The following is a 14,971-nucleotide window of genomic DNA, read 5'->3' on the forward strand; positions in this document are numbered from 1 at the left end:
GGCTATTGTACATGGAGGGTGTCCTTAAGATTCCAGCACTCATGCGGGGCCTGCAGGGGTGACCACCCTGCCAGCAAGTGCAAGGGGTCCCCAAGGTTAGGGGCCTGCGAGGAGAAAACGGGTGCAAGAGATTGAGGTACAGGCCTCCCCAGATGAGGGCAGTCGGGGCGGGCGGAGCTGGGCCGAGGGGGGGAGCTCCCTTTGATCGTGAAACCATAGGTAGCGTGGCGGAAGGAGCACAAAATACATAGAAAAGAGAGAATTACTAAAAGGTAGAGGGAAGGCTCACGCAGGTCTTTGGGATGCCTCCCGGCAGGGGCACTGCTGGAGCCATGGGCAGCATACCACCATGGAAAGAGTAGATGTGATGCTCCAGCAGGGCAGGACCCTTGGGATGCCTCACGACTGGGGTACCAAGGGAGCAAAATGGAAGGACTCAGCCTCAGGATAGATAGAGTAGATGCTCAACCAAGGTCCTTGAGATGCCACACAGCAGGGACCCCTGGGAGCAGGGAGGGCCCATGAAAGGGCAGGCCTAGCGAGACGGCACTTCCAGCCCAGGCAGGCCCAAATCGGTAGCAAGTTGAAGCCTTGACCCGTGCACAGAGGCCCAAGAAGGTGGCCCATCCCGTCCCCTTAAGTTGAGGAGGCTGGGTCCACACAGCAATGAAAAGAATTGCAAAAACAAGGCAGTATATTCTCAGGAATATTAAGAGAGCAATAAGATAACCAAGTTTGAGCAAATGTATGCAATTGTATAATCATGTTATGTTGTTGAATAAACTGTGACCTTTTTTGGCACCAAAGCACATTGCCAGTGGTTTGATTTAATGTGCATGAGGGACGCAGGGTTGGACGAAAGGGAGGGGGAGGGGCAACTCGCCTCCTGGAAGGGGTTTGGCTGTGTCACAGCTATCACGGCTATAGGCCAGGGCGAGTCTTACAGACTTTGACACATGCAGACTGGCAGTGGCAGGAAGTCTGGAGGGCGTACCCCTCCAGTAGTCCTAGGGCCAGGTTAGAAGGGTGGAGCAGTGGCGGCTCCCCCATTAGTGTGGAGGAGCATCATCTCGCTGCTGTGAGCCCAGGCGAAAGCAAAGTCAATTGTGAAAGATAGAATGCTAATAAATCAATTTTATTATCATTTTATTATTCATACTGCAGGCTGCCAGCTGAGCAGAGTCTAAACAGGGCGGGGCTTAATCGACAGCAGCTGCTACAGGAAAGAGAAGTGGTAGGTACTGTAAGTGTGCGTGTCGTTTTGAGCGGCTGTCTCATTGCAGCCAGCCCGACATGCACACTTAGATCTCTCCAACCCAAGCTGTGTTTTGTAGCCAGGTGGAGAACAGGCACAGGCTCCCAGACCCTGACTGAGCGCCAAATCCGCCCGTTCCAACCAATCCCGGCACTTTTCTCATGATGGATAATCCTATTGCCAGTATGGAAGCAGCGTCTGAATTAATTGGCGTAGAGGAGCTCACCAGGGTCTGGGAGCCTGTGCACAATCCCAATGACTGCCGTGACAGAACTGGAGCAGAGCCCCGAGATGAGGTGGCAGCCAGTGGGTAAGCACCCTTTTTCATTTATTTTTTCATCCTACCCCACGCTTCTCCAGCACTTTCCTTTTCCTTAGACAGCACCCGCGACTGAGGGTGAGGCAGGCTGCTGGACAATGACCTGCCCTTCAGCGGCCAGCGGCGAGTATCGCCTCGAGCACGAAGCTCTAAATATACTGTAATGACAAACATGCACCACAGCAGAAGCATGCACGGTACATCTGTAACCAGCACACATGAGACTCGAAGTCACTGGGTCATGACTCTGGGGGGTCTGATCACATACTCAGAGACTGGCCTGCTACCCCCCCACACCCCTGCCTACCTCGCACACAGGTAGCCTTCTTCTCCTGTGCAGCCTCACTATTTCCCACGTCATCACAGGGTGGGGGACCCCAACCCACCCTGTAAAGATGTGGAAAAGTGTGGAAGCCATTAAGCAGCTTTGGAGCCAGCACTGGGGAAGTGACGTGCACCCCAGGAAGTACAGGGTGGTTGCCCTAAGCTCTTGGGGATGGCTTAAAATGTGATGCTCCCGACACGTCATCCAGGGTGGTGCCTCACGGCTGCTGAGGTCAGGGCTGGTCCATGGTCAGCTCTTAGGTTTAGGGTCCTAAAATCCCACCCCCAAAAATATAAGCTGGCACATGTGCATTTAGCAAATGTGTCTTTGCACACTGCCTGGCTGCCTGACCCCCGCGTGCTAACCAAGGAGAGACAGAATGACAGCCACGCATTCTTTTACAAGAAATGTGGATAATAATTTCTAGCATGAGTTACCATCCACACGTCTCAAAAAGTGGATGGGAGATCCCTGACGTTCATATTCAGAAGTCATCCCTGATGGAACACAGATTGTCCCCTCATTTGCTGTTTGCTGTGCTGAGGAGCTGCACTGTGTGTATATGTCATATGGAAATTAATAAAACGTTTAAAAAGATGCTAGTAAAACGATCACCAAAGGTTTCAGTATGACCCAGCCTATCGCTTGGTCTTTATGTGTGTAAATACGTTTGACTTTGAAAGTGACTTTGTGGCTCAACCAAATGTTTATTGAGACCACTTTGGAAAGGTGAGTGAGTACCTTTGGATGGTAGGGTGAAAGGTTGAGAGCAGTGAATATTGACCAGTGTATCTGCCAGATTACCAGGGTTGATCCTACAGACTGTACACAATAGTGTGGGCTCAGAGTAGAGGCCAGCTGGTCAGATACGTTCCTGAGAGGTTGAAGGCTGAGGTCTAGGTCTGAGGAGGAGGCATGTAGGGTGGGCCTCAGCTTGATATCTGGGATACAAGAGGCTTGCCTGACTTGGGAAGCTGACCCCCAATGACATCCATATGAAAGCTCGGGAGCAGATCTGACACCATCTGCTTGTTTGGATGCTGTTGTCGTATTGGGTTCACGCCTCTCTTCACTTGAGATGGGAAAAGATATCTTCGAAAGCTAGTGTGCAGGCCTCGAGGACAGTGGGATGTGGCCTGTGTCTGAGGACCACAGTGCTGCCCAGGGATCGGTAGGAATGGCTCAAGCAAGCAGAGATATCATATTTGAGGGTCCATGGGTGGGGATGGGGACAGAGAGAGTCCTGTGACTGCCAGTGAGTTTCATGGTGCAAGTTGCTTTACAAGGGAGTTGGGCTTCACCGATAATCCTACCTCAGTTTCTGGAGCTGGGGCATTTCCATGGCAAACTGGGCAGGGCTGCAGAGTGAGCTAGGACAAGGTAGGTCAGAGGGAAGGGTGGAGGCTAGACAATGGAAGATAGGTCAAAAATGTTTTTGAAGACATTTGATCAAATCAGTGGCATTGCGGAGGTCTGACCTCGTTACGAAAAATATTTATTTGCTGGGCTGAGCAAATGTCTATCAAGTGTTTCATGTCATATAACATATCATACGTTGATGTAAAATAGCAGAAATGCTATCTTAATATTAAGCTCTCATCTCCTGTCGCCTGACGCATACAACCGCCATCACCCATGGTCCTTATATGAATCATACATGTTCTTGCAAAGCTGTGGCTCCCCCAGTCTGCAAACCTTGTAACATTCATGGAAAGTTACCTTTTTTTTTAAATTGCAAGATAATAGTCAGCAACATGTTTTTGTGGGCGATTTAACCAGAAGGATGTCTACCGTTTCTGGTTTACTATTTTACTGAAAACTGAATTCTGCACACCCTCTTTTGTTTGAGTTTTGTGCAGTAAAAGTGGGACAAATTTCCAAGCGGCAAAAATGAAAGGGACATGTTTTTAAAAATGAAAATGTGTAAATGGCAAGTTCCAGTATAGATCATCTTTATACAGTCACGATTTTTTACTCTCATCTTTGAATTTAGAACCTTCTGTGACATCTGAAGTCCAGCTGAGGTGTCTCTTTCAGAATCATTGGACAGTTATGTTTTACACCTTCTCCAGTTCCACGACACGACCACATGATCCTCTGTTTTAATTTCATCCTAATTCGGTCCCTATTTTAAAGCCTTTTATTATGTACTTATTTACATCTGGGACAAATAGGAGGCTCCTGATCTGACAGTGGACAAGATTATAGTTATAACATTGTCGTCACTACATGATTACATATTTTAAAATATTGAGCCATTCTCTAAAGTTTGCAAGCCATTAATCTTTCTACTTCTTACAGTGTAAAATTCTCCCTCCAAGTTTGAAGAATTTGACTCCTCCCCTCCTGTGCACAATAACTTCAGTATTTGGAGTCCATTATTTTGTTATTACAGTCTGTCTCTAAGACATGTACATTTACATTACAACATTACTTCTTGACACAGGTTACTAAACATTAGCTATCTTCCCCTATAGCCTGGTTTTGTTATACTTTAGGCAACATGCACCGTGCTGACACCTGCTGGCCCTTTGAACTCTCGAGCCCAAAGCGAGCCGAGCTTTCATGTGGCTTCTGACTTCCACCTACCCTCTGAAGTCATGCAACAAAAAATAAGAAGGCAGAGACCTTTGAAGTCAAACAAGAGTAAAAACACTACCCATGTAGCGACTAAAGTGAATTGTGCAATGTGAAACCAGAAAATCTGAAATCAATCCCGCCTAACCCCTTGACCAAATTGTGTTATTCTAGGCAAACACTATTTCACTAAGCCTCCTTTTCTCTTCTCTAGCACATATGAAAACACCTTCAAATGGGCAAGTTCAGGATTGATATAACAGAGTATATTTGCTTGATTTAACTGACTATAGTGTTGCTCCCGCTATAATAAGAATTGAGGCCATATGTAGGGGGCATGACAAGTGACAAGTGACAAGTGACAACTGGCTTGCTCTTCATATACTAGAGGCTTGTCACTTGTCATCATGCGGGGTCGGAAGAACATGAGTGCTTCAAGGTTCAAGTTTAAAAATAATCGCTATTAATATTAATAAACACCTCTCAATATAGTTAACCACTTCCGTGTGTTAAAGAAATACGGGGCATATTTACAAGCTGGCGATAAAAAATTATCGCCGCTTTTGCGTCCGTTTTCAGACGAAAAGCGGCGATAATTTTATCGCCTTATTAGCAAGTCCACTCTAACGCGTGAAACTTTGCTTTAGCGTCAGGATTCCTAACGCCCAGCTTTGCATCTCTAATGAGATGCAAAGTGGGCGTTCCTGACCTAACATGACAGGAGAAATGTCGCTAAGCAACATTTCTCCTATCATCAAGCCCAACGCTATGAAGCATAGCGTCAGGAAAAGTAGCAATAACCCCTGTTATCGCTACTTTCCTTACGCCTGCTTCAGGACTGACTTAGCCATGATATCCTATGGAGGGTGGATATCATGGCTAAGTTTGTGAGGCCCTATCAACAAGGTAACGCCACATTGCGTGAGATTATCGCTGTGTTTCCAGCGATAATCTCACGTTAGGCAGTTAGCGTGAGAAATGTTTTCGCTGAGGAGATAAACGTTGCTAATAGCACGCTATCTCAGCGATAAAAATCCACGTTATCCGGCGATTATTATCCTCACGCTAAGAGCGCTGAGCGATAATTATCGCCGGTTGTTGCTGATATGCCCCTACGCCTTTTTGAATTTTGGGGCGGCTTCATCATCTTTTCATCATATATTTTACACAATACTTGCTTGGTTTACTTGATAAATGTTAGTACGGCTCGGCTCGTGCTCGTGCAAAGGCGCTGAGAGCCAAAGTCAGACCCTTGGCTCGACTCGCCCTGGTAATTTGTCGACTCGAACGCCTCCAGGTGCCCTGTCGAAGTCGTGTCTGCTCACAGATGGTGGTATGTAGATGAAAGCAGGTGCTGGCACCAAAGGTCGGATACAGCTGTTGAAAACATGTGTTTCTTTCCAGTTATACTGGCATGTGTGGCTGAGGTTGGTTCTTGTCTCACTTCCCCATCGCTCTGTGTCGCTGTGCAGCATTGTTGCCTTCCCAGGTCTGACAGTAAAAATCCGCCTCGTCCTCCCCCAGGGCCCCGGTGATGAGCAGGTGGAAGGTGTTACTGGAGGGGTCCTTGGAGGCCGAGAACCGGGCGGGGACCCCGGAGCCCTGGCCCTTGTCAGAGTCAGACCTGTAATACAGCAGGAATCTGGGGGGGCTCCCGGACCTCTGTTGGTACCAGCGGACCTTGTAGCTGGCAATGCTGAACCCGCTGCTCATCACACAGGGCAGTCTGGCCGTCTGTCCCGGGGGCACCGACACAGAGGACAGCTGGGTCAGCACCGGCTGAGACCAGGAACCTGCAACAAAGTTATTAGAAAAGGTTTTAACATAGTTTCAACTCTCTCTTTAGAGGTTCAGGAAGAGTGAAATAACCGAGTGACTATTTAGTGGACTCATCCCAGACAAACACGCCCGGGGGAGATTTCCTAAGACTTTACGCCGTGTTTGCGTCACAAATGTGATGCAAATCGGTGCAAAATCTTTTTTTCTAATTTACTTTCCGGCCCTAAACTTTAGCGTTGGAAATAACCAATCAATCAATCAATCAATCAATCAGTGACACTTATAGAGCGCGCTACATACCCGTAGGGTCTCAAGGCGCTGGGGAGGGGTGGTGCCGCTACTGCTCGAACAGCCAGGTCTTCAGCTTCTTCCTGAAGGAGAGGTGGTCTTGGGTCAGGCGCAGGTCGGACGGGAGGGAGTTCCAGGTCTTGGCGGCCAGGTAGGAGAAGGATCTTCCTCCTGTAGTCGCTCTTCGGATGCGGGGGACAGCGGCGAGGGCGTGGTTAGCTGATCGGAGGTGGCGTTTGGGAGCGTAGAAGTTGACTCGGCTGTTGAGGTAGCTCGGGCCTTGGTCGTGTAGGGCTTTGTGTGCGTGGGTGAGGAGGCGGAATGTGATTCTCTTGTTGACGGGGAGCCAGTGAAGGCCTCTCAGATGTCCGGAGATGTGGCTGGATCGTGGGATGTCGAGGATGAGTCTGGCTGAGGCGTTTTGGATCCGCTGGAGTCTCTTCTGGAGCTTGGCGGTGGTCCCGGCGTAGAGGGCGTTGCCGTAGTCCAGTCGGCTGGTGACGAGGGCCTGGGTGACGGTCTTCCTGGTCTCTGTGGGGATCCACCAGAAGATCTTCCGTAGCATGCGTAGGATGTTGAAGCACGCCGAGGAGACGCTGTTGACTTGTCTGGTCATGGAGAGGGAGGAGTCCAGGATGAAGCCCAGGTTTCGTGCATGGTCAGTTGGTTTGGGTGCGGTGCCCAGGGCGGGGGGCCACCAGGAGTCGTCCCAGGCGGAGGGTGAAGGGCCCAGGATGAGGACTTCCGTCTTGTCCGAGTTCAGTTTCAGGCGGCTGGTCGTCATCCACTCGGCTACCTCTTTCATCCCTTCGTGCAGGTTGGCTCTGGCGGCGGCGGGGTCGTTGGTCAGGGAGAGGATCAGCTGTGTGTCGTCGGCGTAGGAGATGATGCTGAGGTGGTGTTTGCGTACGATGGCCGCGAGGGGGCTCATGTAGACGTTGAAGAGGGTGGGGCTCAGGGATGATCCTTGGGGGACGCCGCAGATGACTTCGGAGGCCTCTGACTTGTACGGTGGTAGGCGGACTCGCTGTGTTCTTCCGTTGAGGAAGGAGATGATCCATTCCAGCGCCTTGTCCTGGATTCCGATGTTGCTGAGGCGCCGTATTAGGGTGCGGTGGCAGACCGTGTCGAATGCCGCGGAGAGGTCTAGGAGGATGAGGGCCGCTGTTTCTCCGTTGTCCATCAGGGCTCGGATGTCATCTGTGGCGGCGATGAGGGCGGTCTCGGTGCTGTGTTTGGCTCGGAAGCCGGACTGTGAGGGGTCGAGGGATCCGTTCGTCTCGAGGAAGGCGGCCATCTGCTTGTTGACGGTCTTCTCGATGACTTTGGCTGGAAACGGGAGAAGCGAGATGGGGCGGTAGTTCTTGAGGTCGGTGGGGTCCGCTGTTGGTTTCTTGAGTAGAGCGCTGAGTTCGGCGTGTTTCCAGCTTTCAGGGAAGATGGCGGTGTCGAAGGATGTGTTGATGATGTCTCTCAGGTGGGGTGCGATGACAGCGTCGGCCTTGTTGAAGACGTGGTGAGGGCAGGGGTCGGTTGGTGATCCGGAGTGGATGGAGTTCATCGTGCGGATGGTGTCTTCTGTGCTGATCGGGGTCCAGGCGTGGAGGGTGGTGGTGGGGGGGGGTGGCTGGTCGGCCGTGGTGTGCGTTGGTTGGTTGTTGAAACTGCTGTGTATGTCCGTGATCTTGTTGTGGAAGTATGAGGCGAGGGAGTTGCAGAGGTCTTGTGATGGGGTGATGTCGTTGTTTCCTGCGTTGGGGTTGGAGAGCTCTTTCACGATGTTGAAGAGTTCCTTGCTGTTGTGTGCGTTGTTGTCCAGCCGGTCCTTGAATGCTGTTCTTTTGGCGGCGCGGATCAGCTGGTGGTGTTTCCGGGTGGCCAGTTTGTAGGAGGTCCTGTTGTCCGGTGTCGGGTCCCTTTTCCAGACTTTCTCGAGGGCTCGGCAGTTCTTCTTGGAGCTCTTGAGTTCGTCGGTGAACCATGGGGCCTTCTTGCTGCCGGGTCTGTTGGGCGGGGTCCTCAGCGGGGCGAGCTCGTCCGCGCAGTTGCTGATCCACTTCGTGATGTTATCGGCGGCCTGGCTGGGGTTCGCTGAGCTGGCCGGAGGGTGTTGGCTCAGGGAGGTTGCGAGCTGGTCTGCTGTGATCTTGTTCCAGCTTCTGCGGGCGGTGTGTTGCTGGTGTTGGTGGGTCGTCGTTCTCTTGAAGGTGAAGTGGACGCAGCTGTGGTCCGTCCAATGAAGCTCTGTGGCGTGGCTGAAGTCGATGTCTGTGCTGGATGAGAAGACGGCGTCGAGTGTGTGTCCGGCGAGGTGGGTGGGGGTGGACACCAGTTGCTTGAGTCCCAGGTTGGCGAGGTTGTCGAGCAGGGCGCTGGTGTTGTGGTCGTTGTTGTTCTCCAGATGGAAGTTGAGGTCTCCCAGGAGGATGTAGTCAGCGGAGGGGAGGGCATGCGGGCTGACGAAGTCGGCGATGTCCTCGCTGAATTGCGTGCGTGGTCCAGGGGGTCGGTAGATCAGGGTGCCTCTGAGGGTGGTCTTGGGGTCGGTGTGGATCTGGAAATGCAGGTGTTCGGCGGTGGTCAGGGTGTTGTCGGTGCTGGTCGTGAGACGGATGGTGTTCCTGTGGATGATGGCGATGCCTCCTCCCATCTGGTTGGCGTTTCGGTCCCTCCGGACGATCTTGTAGCCCTCTGGGATAGCGATGGCGATGTCGGGAGCTGAAGAGGCGTTCATCCAGGTCTCCGTGAGGAAGGCAACGTCAGGGGCTGTGGCGTCTAGGAGGTTCCAGAGTTCGATGGCGTGTCTGTGGACGGAGCGGGTGTTGAGCAGGATGCACTTGAGGTGGGTGCTGCTGGTATTCGACTTGGCGGGTGCTGGTACGGGGCTGGTCCGGATGCTGGAGAACTTGCAGGCGTGGCAGCTGAAGGGTCCGTGGGTGCGTTTTGGAGTGGCTTGGTGGCAATCAGGGAGTCGGCCGGTGTTGAGTGCGGTGAGGGTGGCGGCGGAGTACGTCAGGCGGGTCGGTCGGGGTCCTCGTGGGCCAGGGGTCCTGGCGCTGGTCGCGATCCGGTCGCGGACGGGCGCAGACGGGCTTACCTTTGGCGCGCCTTCGGCGCACAATCGGCGCGCCCGCTGCGCGTGACCGCTGCGCGTTCGCACGGTCGCCATTTGAGGCGAAGTGCGCGGGTGGGCGGAGCAGCTGGGAGGCGGGAGCGGGGAGGGTACAGAATACAAGAAAGGGCGGGGAAAAGCGGCGTTTGGCGGGAAGGGAGGGCGGAGGGCGGCGGGCAACCAGGGAAGGAGGCAAAACACGGGGAAACGGAATACAGCGAAACAGGCACAAAGATTGGTCAAAACAAGGGAAAAAAAAAACGGGTTAAAGACAATCAGGCACAAATTCGCGTTAAACAAAGGTCAAAACAACCGCAGCGGCGGCAGTCCGGAACGAGGCAGCAGCGAGGCACAAGGAAGCAAGGGGCACACGCAGCAGCAGGTGGCCGTGCGGCGCGGGGGTGTCCCACAAGTGGGTCACACTCACCTGCGTCGCACGGTCGCCTTTTGAGGCCAAGTGCGCGGGTGGGCGGAGCAGCTGGGAGGCGGGAGCGGGGAGGGTACAGAATACAAGAAAGGGCGGGGAAAAGCGGCGTTTGGCGGGAAGGGAGGGCGGAGGGCGGCGGGCAACCAGGGAAGGAGGCAAAACACGGGGAAACGGAATACAGCGAAACAGGCACAAAGATTGGTCAAAACAAGGGAAAAAAACGGGTTAAAGACAATCAGGCACAAATTCGCGTTAAACAAAGGTCAAAACAACCGCAGCGGCGGCAGTCCGGAACGAGGCAGCAGCGAGGCACAAGGAAGCAAGGGGCACACGCAGCAGCAGGTGGCCGTGCGGCGCGGGGGTGTCCCACAAGTGGGTCACACTCACCTGCGTCGCACGGTCGCCTTTTGAGGCCAAGTGCGCGGGTGGGCGGAGCAGCTGGGAGGCGGGAGCGGGGAGGGTACAGAATACAGGAAAGGGCGGGGAAAAGCGGCGTTTGGCGGGAAGGGAGGGCGGAGGGCGGCGGGCAACCAGGGAAGGAGGCAAAACACGGGGAAACGGAATACAGCGAAACAGGCACAAAGATTGGTCAAAACAAGGGAAAAAAACGGGTTAAAGACAATCAGGCACAAATTCGCGTTAAACAAAGGTCAAAACAACCGCAGCGGCGGCAGTCCGGAACGAGGCAGCAGCGAGGCACAAGGAAGCAAGGGGCACACGCAGCAGCAGGTGGCCGTGCGGCGCGGGGGTGTCCCACAACGTAATGCGAGGCGGCGCGCTGATTTGCATTACGTAGTGCGTAGGAGGCATACAATGGGTGGTGCATGAGCGGTTCCATGCGACCACCCAAAGTTTCTGTCACTAAACCTTATTTACTAAATAAAGTAGACAGGGTTTAGCGTCAGAAACCTGTGCGCATTTGAAGGAGGCGCAACAAAGGAGAAATGCTTTCATTTCTCCTTCCTTTTCCAACTTGGCATGTGCGCTGCTCTGTACAGCGCACATACAACAAGGAGAACTGGTTAAAGTCACTCTATGCATAGTATTTTACCCTGGAAAGATACTCTTCCTGTACAAAACCTATGCTACACTCCTGAAGACACCCGTGCACTATGGCGCAAAGGAGCTCACGTGGCGCACAGCAGCTGATTTCATCGCCAGCGCTAGGGAGAGGGCAGGAGAGAGGCTCATTTCTGTAAATATGGCACTCTCCTCCTCTCTCCATCTCATGCAGCGCAGCATTTGCGGATGCTGCGCTGCACGAATACTGTTAAATCTAGCCCTCAGTTCTCACCGGCACAGAGGGCACCAAGCACGAGGAGGAGAGGAGTCCAGCACATGATGCAGCGTCAGAAGGGCTCTGATCTTTGGTGCAAGCGGGTCCCTGGTGGGACCCTTCGCTCTTTCTTAAACACCTCTGAGGGGTGGAAAATAATCCCCACCATGCAAATCTCCTTAGAGCCCATTGGTTGGTACGAGTTCCTTCTCACACTTTAAGCTCTCGGCACACATCACCCAATCTCTCTCCAACGGACAATCCCTTGAATCATGCTTTACCTAAAGAGTGACATTGATTGGGCTTCAAAGAGCGGAAATGACGCATGCATGTTTGAGCAGATATGATATTCGATGGAGCGCTCATCATTAGCTGCTGCGTGGTGAGTCCTGGGACTGACACGGCTGGTTCATGCCAAACCTTCTATTTAAACTGACTCTATATGATGAGGCTCACAGCAGTGACATGTTAAGGGTTTGTGGGGCCCCAGGCAATATATATTTGGAGGCCCCATGTTTGCAACAATTTGAAATCATGACCTCCTTGCAACTCATGTAAGCTCTCGTGATGCCAAACAATCCTGAACCAGATGTTAAACCTCTGGAAATGGGCACTCACAAAACCAGCCGAAAGCACAAGCTGCCTGGTGTCTGCCAGACAAACAGCACAGAAGAACGCGTGGACGAGACAAGTCTTTCGGAGTTTGGAGCTGGATTGATTTTGTTTGAAACAACACATGGTCAGTGACTGGCTACCGCCCTCCCCCTATGACCACACCACCCCCGGACACAGCACCCAGACGTGGTATCTTTGGAAGGCGGGGGGTCGCGAAACCCCCCGGCCGTATTTATTAAGTACAAAACAATAAATTTCAAATTTGCATGATAAACGGTTATACAAAAATTCAGCAGGACATTAGATACATTATTGTCAACAGGTGTGAGTGTCTATCCTTAACAAAGACTCTAATACAGATTGTTTCCTAACCGAGTCTAACATCCTCCTCTGCATTTTTGTATACTAACATTTCTGGGCCATATGGCAAGGTCGCTAACCGGTGTCAGGTCCTACTAGCTGCGCCTCCCCTACAGGTGTGCGCATGCGCAGCCGGGCCCGGTAATTACCCGGTCCACGCCGTGAACTTCATTTACCCACTAAAGGAGGGCCCTTACTCTGCGCCATCCGGTGACGTCATGAGTTTGCGCGCGCGGGGTGGCTACCTGCCTAAGGAAAGCGTGACTCCCCAACCCGCGCCCCTTTGAAGCACCAGTTACCTTGCCCCTGAAGTTCTAGGAGGGGCCAATGGCCCCTCCCCCTGGGCGGGCACCTCCGTAGGACGATGCCCGCCCCCTCAGACCTTCAAATAGTTGCTCACCGGTCATGACCTTACCGCATGCCCCATACCTAATAAATACGACGACCTATGGGAGAAAATTCTAAAGAACAACTACACTGACTAAAATCACACATCATGTATAACACCATAAAGCTACAAGGGAAAGAAAGGCCTAAACACGACTGCACCAGTTACACATAATACAGTATCATTCACTACCTTGGGAGAAAAAGGCCTACGAGAAAGCATAAACAAGAACATAACTTCACGATACAATATTGATCACTACAATGGGAGAAAAAGTCCTAAAAGAAAACCTCATCAGAAACTAACATTTCAGAACAGGTCACCGCGCCCAATGCCCGCTAGTCGGTCTAGCAACGCATCAACCGCGTACTCCAGGGATGGTGGGTGGGGAAAAGTTATCCGCCCCGAGCGCCGGGGCACGTCCTATGTGGGGGAGCGTCCAGGGAACAAAGGGGTCACCTGGGCGCTCCCCATCGCTTTATCCCCCCCCCAGTGGCCCGCCCCCCTCCCTTCCGACCCGGATGTCGATTAACGACATCCGGGTCATGCAGGCAGCCAATCGGTGGTAGGGCGCGCCCCCCCAGTGACGCGCCCCACCACCGAGTAGTCCGGGGGAGGTCGCCGCACAGCCATGCAGGCGGGGGGGCCAAGAGCCCCCCCTTCCCACATGGTCAGTGACTGGCTACCGCCCTCCCCCTATGACCACACCACCCCCGGACACAGCACCCAGACGTGGTATCTTTGGAAGGCGGGGGGTCGCGAAACCCCCCGGCCGTATTTATTAAGTACAAAACAATAAATTTCAAATTTGCATGATAAACGGTTATACAAAAATTCAGCAGGACATTAGATACATTATTGTCAACAGGTGTGAGTGTCTATCCTTAACAAAGACTCTAATACAGATTGTTTCCTAACCGAGTCTAACATCCTCCTCTGCATTTTTGTATACTAACATTTCTGGGCCATATGGCAAGGTCGCTAACCGGTGTCAGGTCCTACTAGCTGCGCCTCCCCTACAGGTGTGCGCATGCGCAGCCGGGCCCGGTAATTACCCGGTCCACGCCGTGAACTTCATTTACCCACTAAAGGAGGGCCCTTACTCTGCGCCATCCGGTGACGTCATGAGTATGCGCGCGCGGGGTGGCTACCAGCCTAAGGAAAGCGTGACTCCCCAACCCGCGCCCCTTTGAAGCACCAGTTACCTTGCCCCTGAAGTTCTAGGAGGGGCCAATGGCCCCTCCCCCTGGGCGGGCACCTCCGTAGCATGATGCCCGCCCCCTCAGACCTTCAAATAGTTGCTCACCGGTCATGACCTTACCGCCACGGGCCAGCATTGTTAACCGACGATCTGGCCTCCCCCTCTACCCAGACCTAAACCAGGAGCGCGCCTATTTTTTAAAAACCCCTCCATCCAGGCCCAGACATTATTAGACCACAAGACATTCGCTGCCTCCGTCAAGTGCACCCCGTCCCTCAAGTAAAAATGCTCGCCCCAGATACACCCATGTGGAATCGTCTGCAACTGGGGGGTCCGAAATAATTTGTCCAACTGTGTGTTGACCCTCCGTACCGAGTGATTCAACGCCCTGACCGAGACCCCCCCTCGCCACTGCCACCGAGGAATAAGTTGCGACCAAACTACTGTGGAACCCGGGCAAGCCCTGGCCACCCACCCCGCAGTGGAAATGATCTCCTCAATGAGCACGCGCCTCCCCAATTTTGCCAAATCATTCTCCCCCAGGTGAAGTATCACCACTGACGGGGGGGGCCGCTGCTGAGCTAAGATTCCCTGGAAGAAACTCCGAAACTGGCTGAGGCATAAACCACCCCTCCCGAAAAATGATATATCCAACCCCGTTTGCGCTGCACTCATCCTACGGTCTCCTGAAAGAAAAACATGTTCCGCACGCCTAACATAAGAATGGCCCACAATCCAAGTCACCAATTTCTTGTGTCCTCCGTGCTGTGCCGATGTCGGTCGTTGTCGCCCGGTGATGAGTTCCTCCCCTGCGTGACAGGTTTGAGAAACTGCAAACAAAAGAAACATACAGGGCGTGAGCACCATCTCGTCACAACATGTCAATTCGTACATAACACTTGTAACGTTCAGACGACCATCTCCCCAGTGTCTTCACACTCTCCACTGAGAGACCCCTCGCCACTGCCTCAGTTGCTGCCCCAATCCTAAATGAGTGGGTGCCGAATTCCTTTGGATCGAACCCTGCCAGACTGACCGTTAGCTCCAAG

This window comes from Triturus cristatus, chromosome 11 (genome assembly GCF_964204655.1).
Source record: "Triturus cristatus chromosome 11, aTriCri1.1, whole genome shotgun sequence".
NCBI lineage: Eukaryota > Metazoa > Chordata > Amphibia > Caudata > Salamandridae > Triturus > Triturus cristatus.